This window comes from Lactuca saligna, chromosome 4, assembly GCF_052625555.1.
Source record: "Lactuca saligna cultivar CGN05327 chromosome 4, ASM5262555v1, whole genome shotgun sequence".
Classification (NCBI taxonomy): Eukaryota; Viridiplantae; Streptophyta; class Magnoliopsida; order Asterales; family Asteraceae; genus Lactuca; species Lactuca saligna.
In genome coordinates, this window is record NC_136420.1 from 193,021,005 (window position 1) to 193,036,128 (window position 15,124).

A 15,124-nucleotide genomic window follows, 5' to 3' on the forward strand; every position below is an offset into this window, starting at 1 on the left:
GAGATCTGCATGCTATATTAGGGCTAAGGATCTAGGAAGAATGCCTTATATGCCTATTGTATGTGCTTGTAGACTTGCATGCTAGTACTGATCAGTCAGTGATAGGATATCCTGTTTAGGTTATGCCTGATTGTATGAGCCTTAGAATTTCATGCCAAAATAGATTCTTGATAAGAGGATAAAATGATTTGATTAGAATATATTGGTTAGATTTTTCCATTGTCTAAATGTTGCTTGCTTTGTGCTTTGTGGGACTCTTAGTAACGTGACCTAACTATAAACTGATTATGCTAACTCACATGTGGCACAAGGTGGATAATCTCAATGTGATAGATTGGACACTATTGTGCAGCTCTTGTTTGAGTCCAACCGTTCTAGGGATGGGTCTTTTACTCGAACGATTATCTAATCTCTGTTGCATGTTGCTATATTCATAAGGTAGCTAGTTGACATTATTGGGAATCTTTTAGCAGCTTAGGACTGCCTGAGTTCGGGAACCTAGGAGAGCCTAGGATATGTTTCAGTGGGTTGGTAGTGAGGTTCAGTGAGACTTGGGTGCACCAGTTTTATGAAGTGACTTGGAGGATTTGGGAGGATTGCTGAGGAAAGTATGGATAAGTGTGGAAGGTAGTATTGGGCCCGTACTACTGAAAGCCCATGATCTATACTCGAATAAGTGAGAGTCTTGGAGAATCTAAGAAGCTTCAGGGAGGAGTTTGCAACCAGTTGGGGATAGAGGATGTTCCAACCGTTGTATCTCAGCCATTTGCAAGTGAGCTAGTGAGAATGACAGGGTGTCAGGCCCTGAAGGATATGATTCCCAACAGTTTATAGATACATGATTGATTTGGATCACCCTGGGAAGAGAGGGTCGTGCCAGGTGTGTGTAGTAGAGGGTCCTTGGAAGAGACCCATGGGTTTTGATCATCGGGTGAAAGGCCAGCAGGACCGAACACATACGGGAAAATGCACAAGGGAGTTTGTTACTCCAAGGGTTTAGGCTGCTACAGGTGTAGCAGGGTTGATCATGTCAGCTGAAGGTGATCAGTATTCCTCCAGATGTTGTCGGTATGTCATCTTCTACTGCTACTAGATGGATGTTGGGAATACGTTTCGCTTTGGAATTGTGAGTGAGTTTGGATAAGTCAGATATCGGGTTGGTTTTCTGCTAGTGTCTGGGTTATCAAGGATCATATATACCATCCTGCATGCCGAAAAGTTGTTGATGAACCCATAGAGGGATGCATCTTGCGGGGTGGGTTCCGCGTGTACCGTTAAAGTTCCAGATCTTTTTCGGGAACTATGTAGGATTATTATTTAAAGGATAGTCGGTCAGGGTTAGAGCGATAATTCTCTAATGAAGTCAGCGTTTAGTGGTTCTATCATGGTCTAGGTATGGTCGATAATTATCTATGGATGAACTTTGGAGTTCAAGATAGTACTATTCCTAGGGAAGGACTGGTAGCATGAAGATAGTGGAGTTAGTTACGAGTGTTAGACGCCTGGGTGTTCGGTTATTGGATGTTCAAGAGAATTGCATTTCTCGCATGGCTTGTGTTCGATTAGATTTTAGTGGAGCTGCGAGATTGGAAGTGGGAATGAGAATTCGTCAGCCAGGGTGAAGATTGATCTCTAGTTGTCAGTATGAGAAGTGGATTGAGGTGTCAGACTGGACCAGATTTCAAGAGTACTCTTTAAGATTTCTGAGGATGGGTGATCTTAGGGTTTAACTAGTGACTGATCGCTAGCATTGGTAACCACAGGTTGTCATCAATGGATTATTACAGGGCAAGAAGGATTGGGAATCCTTCAATTCTCACGTGTCGTGAAGACTTAGTCGAATCTAAGTGGGAGAGATTCGATCAGATATCCAGGAGCAGAAATAGGTATGAAAGTAGGACGAGTTTCGTGTCCCCGATAGCGAGAAAGGCAGCCGAGTGGCCGTCCAGATTGAGGGTTGTGAGTTGGGAGTTCAGAACACGTTCCAACATTTGGTTCATGGTTTTCCTTGGCATCAGAAAGCATGTTTTGGGAACCAAGTTAGAGCTTCAGTTAGGACTCAAGTTCAGTTGAGTGTTAGGTCGAGTGCGTGCTCTACCCGGTTTGGACAGTGTTGTAGGACTACGGGGGTATACGTAGCATTCACAAGCGGTCAGGTAGTATGGAAAGTGTTGTAAGATTACGGGGGTAGCCGGAGTATTCACTAGCATTCAGATGGTATGGAAAGTGTTGTAAAACTATGGGGTAGCTGTAGCAATCACTAGCAGTCATATAGTATGGAAAGTGTTGTAAGACTATGGGGTAGCCGTAGCATTCACTAGCAGTTAGTTAGCATGGAAAGTATTGTAAGACTACGAGGGTAGCTATAACATTCAATAGCGGATATATAGTGAAAGAATCTTGTAAGTCTGCGGGTGTAGCCGTAGCATTCATGAGGTTGGCAGACAATGATAAATTGTCGTGAGACTGTAGGTGCAGCAGTGAGGATATCCAAATCCACAGATTGGATTTCGGAATTACCCAGATGGATTAGATCTGGTTGAGCAAGTGATAAGACTGTAGGAGCGCCACTACAGTTATGGGCTTAGGGAAGCCATAGACTGTATAAGATTGCTTGTGATATAAGTCTAACGTTGGTTAGGTGGCAATCACTTTAGCCTAGGATTGGTGGCGTCCAAATTCGACACATGGACCGATTTATTGGAGACCTGTAAGGTCTCGGTATACTTTGGAAAGCATCCATGTGGTAGCATAATGCTTAAAGCAGTTCAGTGTTCGGCAGTTTCAGCGTTTGGGCAATAATAATGTTTGTGTGTTGGGTTGCAAATACAGACATAATAACAAATTACTTGGGTTATGATAAGTCACTCACAATGGGATTAAATAACCTCTGACTGGTCGATTTGATCCTATTGCAACTCTCGTCTGAGTCTAACCGTTGCAGGGATGTATCTTCTACTCGAAGGATTATTTGAGCTTTCTGTCAAGAATAAGTGCTCTATAGTTTACTAGGGTCAGTGATTTTGTTCCTAATGGTAGCATCAGAATAATCAAGGTAGAAAGTGTGTATATGGTCGGACACTTGATGAAGATTAAGTTTGGTAAAGCTCAACATGGGTGGTTTGCCAAGGGAGTCAGACCATCTCGAGACTATAGATTTCAGACGGAGTACATGTGATTGTTGCAAGGGGTTCGTTTATTTTCGGGTTAAGAACCCTGCGAGGGATGATTTGGGTTGCCTTGGAAAGGCTAGGGTGTACCTAGGATTGTGGTCATGTTACTTGAGTGGTTTGGCGCGTAAGGAATGACAAGGAATGATTTCAAGGACGAAATCTAATTTAAGTGGGGGAGGGTTGTAACACTCTGTTTATTAAATAAATAAAAAAATAAGTTAATGAGTGAATAGTAGCCCTAAAATCAATAATTATATAGCAAAGTGTTTGTTTCGAGAAGTTAATTGACATAATTTAAAAGTTGGGGGTTAAAAGTGTAAGTTTTAAATTGGTTTTGTTGATATTTATGAAGGTAGGGACAACTTGGTAAATTATTGAGGCTTAACTTCAAAGGATTTTGAAGACTAAGGGCTATTTGGGTAATTTCATATTTAATTTGAATTATCCGGTTAAAACAGGTTAAAACAGACCGAATGGAGACCAATACCCATATATGCTAGGCATTTATGCGGTTAGCCAACCGTTCGCAATTGATGGGTTCTTCTAATAAAGTTGAAGCTTATTGATTTTCAAGTGATTTCGTATCTGAAATCATTAATCAAACTTGAAATATGCAACAATGTCAGAATTCTGGTCTTTACATATTGATCGGAACTTCTCAGGAAATCAGAACTTTACCTGAGAATTGGAGCTTATGATTTCACATTGATTTCGTTTCCGAAGGATGCTTATGAATCTCGCAATTGGAACATAAATCACAATCGGAACAGACATCACAATCGAAACTAATTTAGCTATGGAATCAAAACTTATGACATCGCAATTTCGTTCACAATTGAAATTGATTTCGTTTCCAAAATCGTAATCATTTTCGCAATTGAAATCGATGGTTCTCACTCAAAGTTACCGACATCGAAAGTTTTCTGGTATCTAACATCGCAATTGATTGCAAGGATTTCACAATCGAGTTTTATTCGCATTTCATAGCAATATTCATGAAGATTCGAACTGATAGCATTGAAAATTGTTCATATACAAAAGCAAAATTTCTGGATCGGAACTTGATATTGTCAAAGTCAACATTCCGATTGAATGTTGAAGAAGATGACTATTTAACAATTTCAGTTCCCAGAATTTGAATAACTTGGCAAATTGAACCCAGATTCATAACTATTTACAATTTCACGTGTTTTAACCAAAATTACCCTTTTCTACCCAATTATTTTCGTTTGTTAACTTTTTCTTGGTCTATTTCTTTGAAAACCATTCTTAAACTTGTTTCTTATCTTTTTCATTTCGTCTGAACCTCAAAAACAAAAAAAATAACAAAAATATTTATGTTCTTTTTTGTTTTTAGTTTTAGAAAAACCCAAAAAACCAAAAAAAAAATTGTATTTTGTTTTTTGGTTGCGAAATGACATTATTCTTATGTGAAAGGCTCTGAGATTCGGAATTTGTCTCATCAAGCTCACATTGGTTTCTGAAATATTCCGTTCTTCAGAGGATTTTAGAATTTTGGTGTTCTTACCCGCCGTCTATAACCATTATCCAGTGGTTTCTTCCGTGATTTGTTGATTATTCACCGGTTCTTTGTAGATGATGATAATACTGTGACAACATGGGTATGAGAAAGCAACATTTAAGAGTCAAATCTTCTTATGCATGATTTTTGAAGATTCTTTCTTCATATCTGATGGGTTTTGAAGATCCTTGTTAGCCTTAGGAAAGCTTTCATGTTCAAATTGCTTTTTTGGATAAAGTAGGTTGTTGGTGATTCTTCTTAACTTTTCAGATTCTCTCCATAACATTTATTGAAGATTCAAAAGGGAGTGAACATTTTTAAGGGGAGCTCGCATTTTCAAATCTATGTTCTTTGAAGATGATATTTATTAGATATAGTTTCTCTCTTTGAAGACCCTATGTTCTAATGAGTCTTGCAATTTAAGGGGGAGTTTGTTGAGTATGGGAAATATTGAAACCTATGTTGGCATTTGTAAAGGATATGATTGAAGACTTTTCATGAAGAATCTTATGCTTAGCGGTTCATTTTATTATTTTACATGTGATGTATTTAACCACTATAAATAGTCTTTAGCTTAGCTTGTTAGAAAAGCTGCCCACAAAGACTCCCTTTCTGTATCAACATCAGTTAGGTTGAGAAAACCAAAGTCTCTTTATATGCTCATTTTCTCAATCAATAATATACAAGAGCTTTGACCATATTACTTGCAATTTTGTGTGATTGATTCATGATTCTTATTCTAATTCCGGACACATAATTTTATTTTGAACTTCACACTGACTACTTCCCAACTATGGTGTTGATTGATTCCTTCTCCGACATCATCGATCTGTCGAATTCAAAATTTAGGGTTTGAATTCAGACTTCTTTCACCAGATCAACACCGACATGCCTTGCTTTGGTCGAAGTCCAGAGTGTTTTAGCTGATTCAACGTCTCCCAGATGCATAATCAGCAATTCCGATATCGCTTCGTACATCAATCCAATTGCCAGGTAATTTTTCTCTTTATTATCATCTATTCCTAGATCAATTGTTGTCCATGCTTTGTGAGCTCTAGGTAGTACTTTCATCGTTAGTGTCCAGACAATGTAGTTGGTGGAAGAAAGCATCGGACAGGTGACTATGGTTGTCCCAGTCTTCTTTACTCTCACCGGAGGAGGATCTGCACCATCTTCAACATCTGACATATTGACCTTGCTTGTCAATATGTAAACATCTCGATCTCCTAGCTTCTTGAATCAAGCTCTGATACCAATTCAAGTATAGAAAATGAAAATTGCAAACACTGTTTAATCAAACTTCTCTTTGATTAATTGAAAAATAACTCAAAACAAATATTTAATACAATCTATTTCTTATGACCGTAAACTCAATCTAGACATGTATTTCTAGATTCTAATCTATCGACTTATAGAATTAGAATATGAAACTTTGGGAACCGACTTGTCATTGTTTCCATAATCTTGATTGCTTGTTCTCTAAGACTTAGGATGTGACAACCCGATATTTCAACTCCTTGTAATGGTCTAATAGGTCAAGTATTGTAACCATTTCTGAGTTAATAAAAATTTACGTTGATAATAAATTGACCAAAAAGTTTCTATTTAACTACCTACTATGTTTTATATCATTAAACAGGGATCGTACGTAAAAAGAATGCCCAAAACCCGGCTTCGTATATTGAAATTAAGATTTTTCCACATTCGGCTTAGCAACAGACAACTAAAAACTCGAATCGGAGATCGAGCGACTTTTGGCCGGAATGACCTAAACGAGAATCGAAGGTCTCGACAATGGTATTTCAGCGGTAAAAAGTCTGGCAAAAACCGACGTCATATAAAGAACTTATGAATTTTTAAAGAAATTCCTTAATCACAACATTTTATAAGTAAATAATAAAAATAATTTCGGAATTTGCCAACGGAATCTAAACGAAAGTTGTAGAGTATGGTCTGACCTTCGCGGGGATATAAAGAACGTCGAAAATGGAGTTCGTATGAAGAAGATATGAATTTTTGAAGTTTATTAAATAAATTTTATATTTATTTAATTAAAAATTCGGTATTATCCGAAGGGGGAGTCAGCGTACTCATCCGAGTTACGCGCCGCGTACTCAAGGCCAAGGCCTCGGATCATCCACGTCCCAGTCTATGCGAAGCTAGCCTGTCCCATCCGAAGTCCGAGGCAGTCGAGGACTTGGTTATGCGTGACGTACGCGTACGCCCCGTGTACCGAGGCGGTTCCAGCCTCCTATAAATAGGATGCGAGGGTTCCCGGAAAATTTGCTCATTCTCTCTCACTTTTCTTGCGTTTTGCCTTGTTTTCCGTGTCCGCACTACCCCGAAGCCCTGGTGATTTTGTGCAAGTCTCGAAGGTCGATTTTACTCCCGAGATTCCTGAGAATCCCAACAAAAATCCGTTTCCCGAGACGAAACTTTGCCCGGTTTTCCATCTTGCTATCTTCAAACTTTCAAGTGAGTTCATACCCCTTATTTAACCCTTTTAATATTCTAAACGCTTTTATATGCTTTCTATGGGGGGGAAATACAAGTAAAACACATGACTACTATCGGGTGTTATATATAAAGATTATTATACACTTTTATTAAGTGGAATCATGTGTGATTTGTAAACTTTATAGGGAACTCCCGTATACAAAATATATTACAATAGCATTCTATCTTTAAAACTACAAAATGGTTGTAATGCATGTATAAACTAAACATTTTCTTAGATTTAAAGTATATTGTGTCTATCTTAGACTCTACAAAAATCTATGCTTTCATAAAACGAACGAGGCACACTTTTAGAAAACTATAATAGGTATAGTTTTATGAGGATATTGCTAACTTTTACATACTAGAAACACGATTGTCGAAAAATCACTTTCATGTACAATAACAAACGAACATTTCAACACGTAAATCTGTTTTTATACTACGGTTTTGTGAGACATTTACTTCACGTACGTTCGAGTACGCATTTCAAATCCTGTATTATATACCAGAATCCCTTGGAGGGGGAGCATGGTGTTTGTGTATAGATCTATATGGGCTTGACAACCCGCGCCCTGACTGTTAGCTACAGTCCACTGTTTGGGGTGACAAACGTCATAACATTCCAACGCCTGAAGAACGTTGTGTATAGGCATCGCAAGTCAATAGTATGGTTATAAAGATTACAGGAAGTATTAAAAATACATTGATTTACGAGGTTTTCAAACATATTGGTTATTTTTACACTTACATACATTTTTGGAAACAAACTTTGAACTTGAATGAAGACTACACTTATACTAGTAGAAAATATAGGATTTTCTAAAAACAAACAAACAAGGATAAGACATTTCATTTCATACAAACATTGTCATTAAATGCTTATGAAACTCACCAGCTTAAATGCTGATCTTCTCTTTCAAAATTACTTGTATGTCCCAGGGATTCAGTAACTACAGGTATCATCATGCTTTTGATGAAGGGATGCTACGACGCCAGTTTAATCTCTTATTTTGACATCATATTTGTAATTGGTTTTTGAACATGTAACTTTTGATAAATGTAAACTTTCAATTATATATATATGATGGTTGTATTGCTTTCTTTACTATGTATTCACTTGTTATGTTACCACATGAAGTCATCCGCCCCCGAACGTTTCCGCCGTTCAGGTTTGGGGGTGTGACAGATTGGTATCAGAGCAATGTTTATAGTGAACTAAGTATATCGAACCACATAAGATATACAAACTATAAATGCTTAAGGGACTAATACTCTCTGACAAAACGATTTTATTTACGCCTAAGCCGCGTTTCGTTTAACTTAAAAATGTTAATTCATTCAAGTACAAATACATGTATACAACAAATTATTTTCATGTTTATTAACTATACCACAAGTATTTAGACAATTTGGACACTACAATTAAGACTCGATATATGTAATCAGATTTGGGACAAATATAGCGTGATCAACTATATTTGTCCGAGATCGGACCAATGTATATCGAGGAACGCTCGTAGTGAGCAACAAGTCAAAACTTACCAAAAACATCACGAAGACCAAACACAAGAATTTAAATACTATAGGAGTATTTGCAACATAAACTAGTTTAACCTACATGTTTAAATCTTACATGTTCCGATTTTATTCAAATCTTATAACCCTATTCTCATATAGTAAAATGGCTGGATTTCACCCGCATGGAGACCCCTACTACCCACAACAAGGCAACGGAGGATGGATTGAAGAGGATCCGGAGGAGGACGAAGAGCCCATTGAGTTGGATGGCGGGGATGACTCCGGGACAGACTCAGAACCGGAAATAGTCATCCCTCCACCCATTAGGAGGAACTTTCAAGGACCGACTCCCGTCTGGGGAAGTCATCTCGTCCACTGGAGCCAACAACAAAGTATACGCTCTCCCTACGACATGTGCCGAGATTTCTACAATGTCCGAGGTGGGGGTTCAGCCGATCGGCACTCCCGATCATGGTGGGCAAACTCGCCAACCAGTCCTACCAATCGGGGGTTCAAGCAAACCGAATCCGAGAGGTAAACGTGGAAGTACAAATCCACACGGCTGATATCAACTGCCTAGAGATGTTACAGAATGACATCCACCTTCGCGCCGAAGCATTCCAAGCACAAGCGAATGCAGCCTTCGTAGAATTGAGGGAACAACAAGCCGCCCTTGATAGACGTCTTATGGAGTCGAAGCAATCAGATGCAGAATCAAGCTCCAAGCGCAACACCCGTCGCAAGTAGTACTTGTGAAAACCTCAAATTTTGTTATAACTTAGGACCTCAGCTAAAAGTCTTTAAATTTCTCGAACTTTGTAATCGGAGACCCTTATATGGGTCAAATTTTCATGATCGTTGTATCAACTTTTATATTAATATAAGTGACACTATTATTACTACGTTGAGTATTTCGTTCAAACCTTGAAAAGTCATCGAGAAACCAAATACTTATTTCATACTTTCAGTCTTACAAATGACTTTCATTTTTCTATGCTATCATCTGTTGTTGAACCATGGCAATTTGGTTCATGAGACACATTCATTTGTCACTTATTCTTATCCATATCAACATCTTTTAAACGTATAGTTAAAGATGCCGCCACGCAGGAATACCAGACGTAACCCTATCAATGAAACACCGATACCATCACCACCTCCACCTCCTCAATTTGATGCTATCATGTTCCAAGCAGCAGTCACCGCAGCGGTAGCAGCTGCCATGTCACAGCTAAATAACTCGAGTACTAATGACTCGAGAACTGGCACACACCTATCCAACCATGGCGAAAGTCATGGGCAACCCCGAGAATGCACTTATAAGGACTTTACTAATGCCAAACCCTGTATGTTTTATGGAAGTGGTGGTGTGATGGATCAGAGACAGTGGATTGAAAGGACAAAATCAGTCTTTGAAATCTGCTCCTGCCTCGAGCACAACAAGGTCAAATTTGTAACTTTTACACTCATTGATAGAGCTTTGACTTGGTGGAACGGCGACGTTAAAGTACTTACTCTAATAGTGGCAAACTCCATAAGCTGGGAGAGCCTCAAAGCCATGATGATGAGAGAATAGTGCCCACGGGGAGAGATTCAAAAGCTCGAACATGAACTCTGGACTCTCGGAATGGTTGGTACCGACATCGCAACATATACCAACAGATTCTGCGAGCTGGCAATCCTTTGCCCAGATATGATTTCTCCTGAGAGCAAGAAAATAGAGAGGTACATATGGGGACTAACGATCCAAATACGGTCAAGCGTGTTAGCTTCCAAACCTGACACCTTTGAAAGTGTTAAAGAACTGGCACAATCTCTGATTGACTACGGAGGCCATCAGAACTCAACCGTTTCTGCACCAGAACCACAGAGAGGATACAACAACAACAACAACAACAACAACAACAACAACAACAACAACAAGAAGAGAACCCAAGAATACGCAAAGAAACAACTGGTTTCGGTGAATGCTGCCACGGTACCTACTACAGCTCCTACAAATACCTACCCAACAAAGCCTTATGAAGGTAACCGTCCAAAGTGCACCAAATGCACTTACCACCACCATGGACCTTGTCGGGAAATGCAGTGCGTCAACTGCAACAGAAAGGGACACACAACCCGTTTCTACAAGGAGCCCGCAAAGCGGATCACTCAAGTCCCCAGTGCAGGTATAGGACAGACTTGCTACGGTTGTGGCGAGGTGGACCACTACAGGAGGAACTTCCCTAAGGCAGAAAGCACCGGCGGTGCGGGACGAGTTTTGACTATAGGCCACGACGAAGCTATAGCTAACCCAACTGTAGTTGCTGGTACGTTCCTTCTCGATAATTCATATGCATGCATATTATTCGATAGTGGAGCGGAGAGAAGCTTCGTGAGTCAAAACTTTATTCACTTACTTAAACCTAAACCTAGCAAGGTAGAAAAATCATTCACTGTAGAGATGGCCAACAGAAAAACCGAAAACACTAACTACATATACAAGGACTGTACGTTAACTTTAGACAGTCATTCTTTCCCAATCAATCTCATGCCAGTTCCTATTAAAAGTTTCGACGTCATAGTCGGCATGGATTGGTTAAGTCTTCTTCGCGCCGACATCATGTGTTTTGAAAAAGCTGTTCGTCTTAATCTCCCTAACAACGAAACATTAGTGATTTATGGCGACAAATCAAGTACAAACCTTCGTATCATTTCGTGCATCCAGGCTCGAAAGTGTTTACGGAAGGATTGTCGAGCATTCCTAGCGCACATCGTCGATACAAGCCAGGAACTGAAGGACATTAAGAACATTCCAGAAGTACGCGACTTTCCCGATATCTTTCCAGAAGAACTACCAGGATTACCACCACAATGCCAAGTCGAATTCAGAATCGACTTAGTTCCAGAGGCTACCCCAGTAGCGAAATCGCCTTATCGTCTAGCACCAGCAGAGATGCAAGAACTTTCCAGTCAACTTAATGAACTCCTGCAAAAAGGATTCATAAGACCAAGTTTCTCACCTTGGGGAGCACCGGTCTTGTTCATAAAGAAGAAGGACGGATCGTTCCGTATGTGCATCGACTACAGAGAGCTTAACAAACTTACTGTCAAGAACCGTTATCCTCTACCCTGCATTGACGATTTGTTTGATCAAATTCAAGGAGCAAACTACTTCTCGAAGATAGATCTACGATCCAGATATCACCAATTACGGGTTCTTGAGGGGGATATTCCTAAGACAGCTTTCCGAACTCGTTATGGGCACTACAAATTTGTAGTAATGCCATTCGGATTAACCAACGCACCAACAATATTTATGGACCTAATGAATAGGGTATGTCGTCCCTACTTAGATCAGTTCGTCATTGTCTTTATCAATGATATACTTATCTACTCCTGAAGTAAGGAAGAGCATAGTCAGCACCTACGAAAAGTCTTAGGAACACTGCGATCGGAGAAACTGTATGCAAAGTTCTCTAAATGCGAATTTTGGATTCGAAGAGTCGAATTTTTGGGCCACGTATTTAGCGAGAAAGGGATACACGTGGACCCCTCCAAAATCAAGGCCATCGAGAACTGGTCGGCACCAAAGACACCTACATAAATTCGTCAATTTCTAGGTCTCGCTGGCTACTATCGCAGATTTATAAAGAACTTCTCTAGCATTGCGAAACCTCTTACTACATTAACCCAGAAAGGTGTGGCCTTTGACTGGGAAGCAAAACAAGAGAAGGCGTTCCAAACACTGAAACAGGCCTTGTGCACCGCACCGATACTATCCCTCCCCGAAGGGATAGAAGACTTCGTAGTGTATTGCGATGCGTCAAATCAAGGACTTGGTTGTGTTCTTATACAGAGAGGGAAAGTTATTGCTTATGCGTCCCGACAGCTTAAGACACACGAAGTGAACTATATGACACACAATCTTGAGTTAGGAGAAGTGGTATTTCCTCTGAAGAGTTGGAGACACTACTTATACTGAACAAAGAGTACTATTTTCACCGATCACAAGAGCCTTCAACACATTTTCGATCAGAAGAAACTCAACATGCGAGAACGACGCTGGATTGAGTTACTAAATGACTACGAATGCAAAATTCGTTATCATCCTGGCAAGGCCAACGTGGTAGCTGAAGCCCTCAGTCGAAAGGAATACACTGTTCGGAGGGTCAGATCTCTGACTATAACTATCCATTCCCACTTATCCACACAAATTAAAGAGGCACAAATGGAAGCTTTGCGACCTGGAAATGTGGCGGGTGAATCCCTGCGGGGAATGGAAAAGAATCTAGAAGTCAAGGGTGGCGGAGCATATTATCTCATGGACCGAATCTGGACGCCAAAACATGGCGGGTTCAGAGACGTAGTCATGATTGAAGCACACAACATGAGGTATTTCGTTCACCCGGGTTCAGATAAGATGTATCTGGATCTTAAGAACTTGTATTGGTGGCCTAACATGAAAGCAGAAATTGCTACCTTCGTAAGTAAATGCCTTACTTGCGCTAAGGTTAAGGTCGAGTATCAAAAACCGTCAGGATTACTACAGAAACCATAGATACCAGAATGGAAATGGGAACGGATTACTATGGACTTCATAACCAAGTTACCCAAGAGGACGGGTGGACTCGATACCATATGGGTCATCGTCGACATATTGACCAAATCCGCGCATTTCCTACCCATAAAGGAGACTGACAAAATGGAAAAACTTACAAGATCTTACTTAAGGGAAGTAGTGCGACTGCATGGTGTTCCGATATCCATTATCTCCAACCGAGATAGTAGATTCACTTCAAGATTTTGGCAGTCACTACAAGGTTCCCTGGGGACTAAGCTAGACATGAGTATAGCCTACCACCAACAAACAGACGGGCAGAGTGAGAGAACGATACAGACTTTAGAAGATATGCTAAGAGCCTGTGTGATTGACTTTGGAAAGGCATGGGATATCCATTTACCCCTTATCAAATTTTCATACAACAATAGTTATCATACAAGCATAAAGGCTGCTCCGTTCGAAGCCCTCTATGGTCGAAAGTGCAGATCCCTTTTGTGCTGGACTGAAGTTGGCGATACCCAGTTAGCTAAAGGAAGAGTTCCTGAAAGCACTCTCACTGGTCCGAAAATCATACGAGAAACAACAGAGAAGATCGTTCAGATTCGTGAACGATTGAAAGCCTCTAGAGACCGACAGAAAAGCTACGCTGAACAAAGGAGGAAACCTTTGGAATTCCAGGTAGGAGACCACGTTTTATTAAAGGTCTCACCGTGGAAGGGTTTAATACGCTTTGGAAAGCGTGGGAAACTAAATCCAAGATACATAGGGACTTTCGAGATTCTTGCCAGAATCGACCCTGTGGCTTACAAACTTAACCTACCGCGTGAACTTAGTAACATACATCCAACCTTCCACGTCTCAAACTTGAAAAAGTGTCTTTCCGATGAGACTCTGGTTATTCCACACGACGAAATCGAGATCAACGAGAGCCTCAACTTTGTGGAAGAACCAGTAGAAATCATGGACCGAGAGGTCAAACAAACAAAACAAAGTCGCATACCCATCATGAAGGTTCGTTGGAATGCCAAGCGGGGACCTGAATTCACATCGGAATGCGAAGATCAGATGAAACAAAAGTACCCTCATCTCTTTCATGTTCACTAGTGTCCTTACTACTTTAAATTTCGAGACGAAATTCCCTCTAACGGTGGGATGATGTGACAACCCGATATTTCAACTCCTTGTAATGGCCTAATAGGTCAAGTATTGTAACCATTTCTGAGTTAATAAAAATATACGTTGATAATAACATGACCAAAAAGTTTCTATTTAACTACCAACTATGTTTTATATCATTAAACCGGGATTGTACGTAAAAAGAATGCCCAAAACCCGGCTTCGTATATTGAAATTAAGATTTTTCCACATTCGGCTTAGCAACAGACAACTAAAAACTCGAATCGGAGATCAAGCGACTTTTGGCCGGAATGAACCAAACGAGAATCGAAGGTCTCGACAATGGTATTTCAGCGGTAAAAAGTCTGGCAAAAACCGACGTCAGATAAAGAAGTTATGAATTTTTAAAGAAATTCCTTAATCACGACATTTTATAAATAAATAATAAAAATAATTTCGGAATTTGCCGAGGGAATCTAAACGAAAGTTGTAGAGTATGGTCTCACCTTCGCGGGGATATAAAGAACGTCGAAAACGGAGTTCGTATGAAGAAGATATGAATTTTTCAAGTTTATTAAATAAATTATATATTTATTTAATTAAAAATTCGGTATTATCCGAAGGGGGAGTCAGCGTACTCATCCGAGTTACGGGTCGCATAACCCCGTACGCCCCGCGTACTCAAGGCCAAGGCCTCAGATCGTCCACGTCCCGGTCTATGCGAAGCTAGCCCGTCCCATCTGAAGTCTG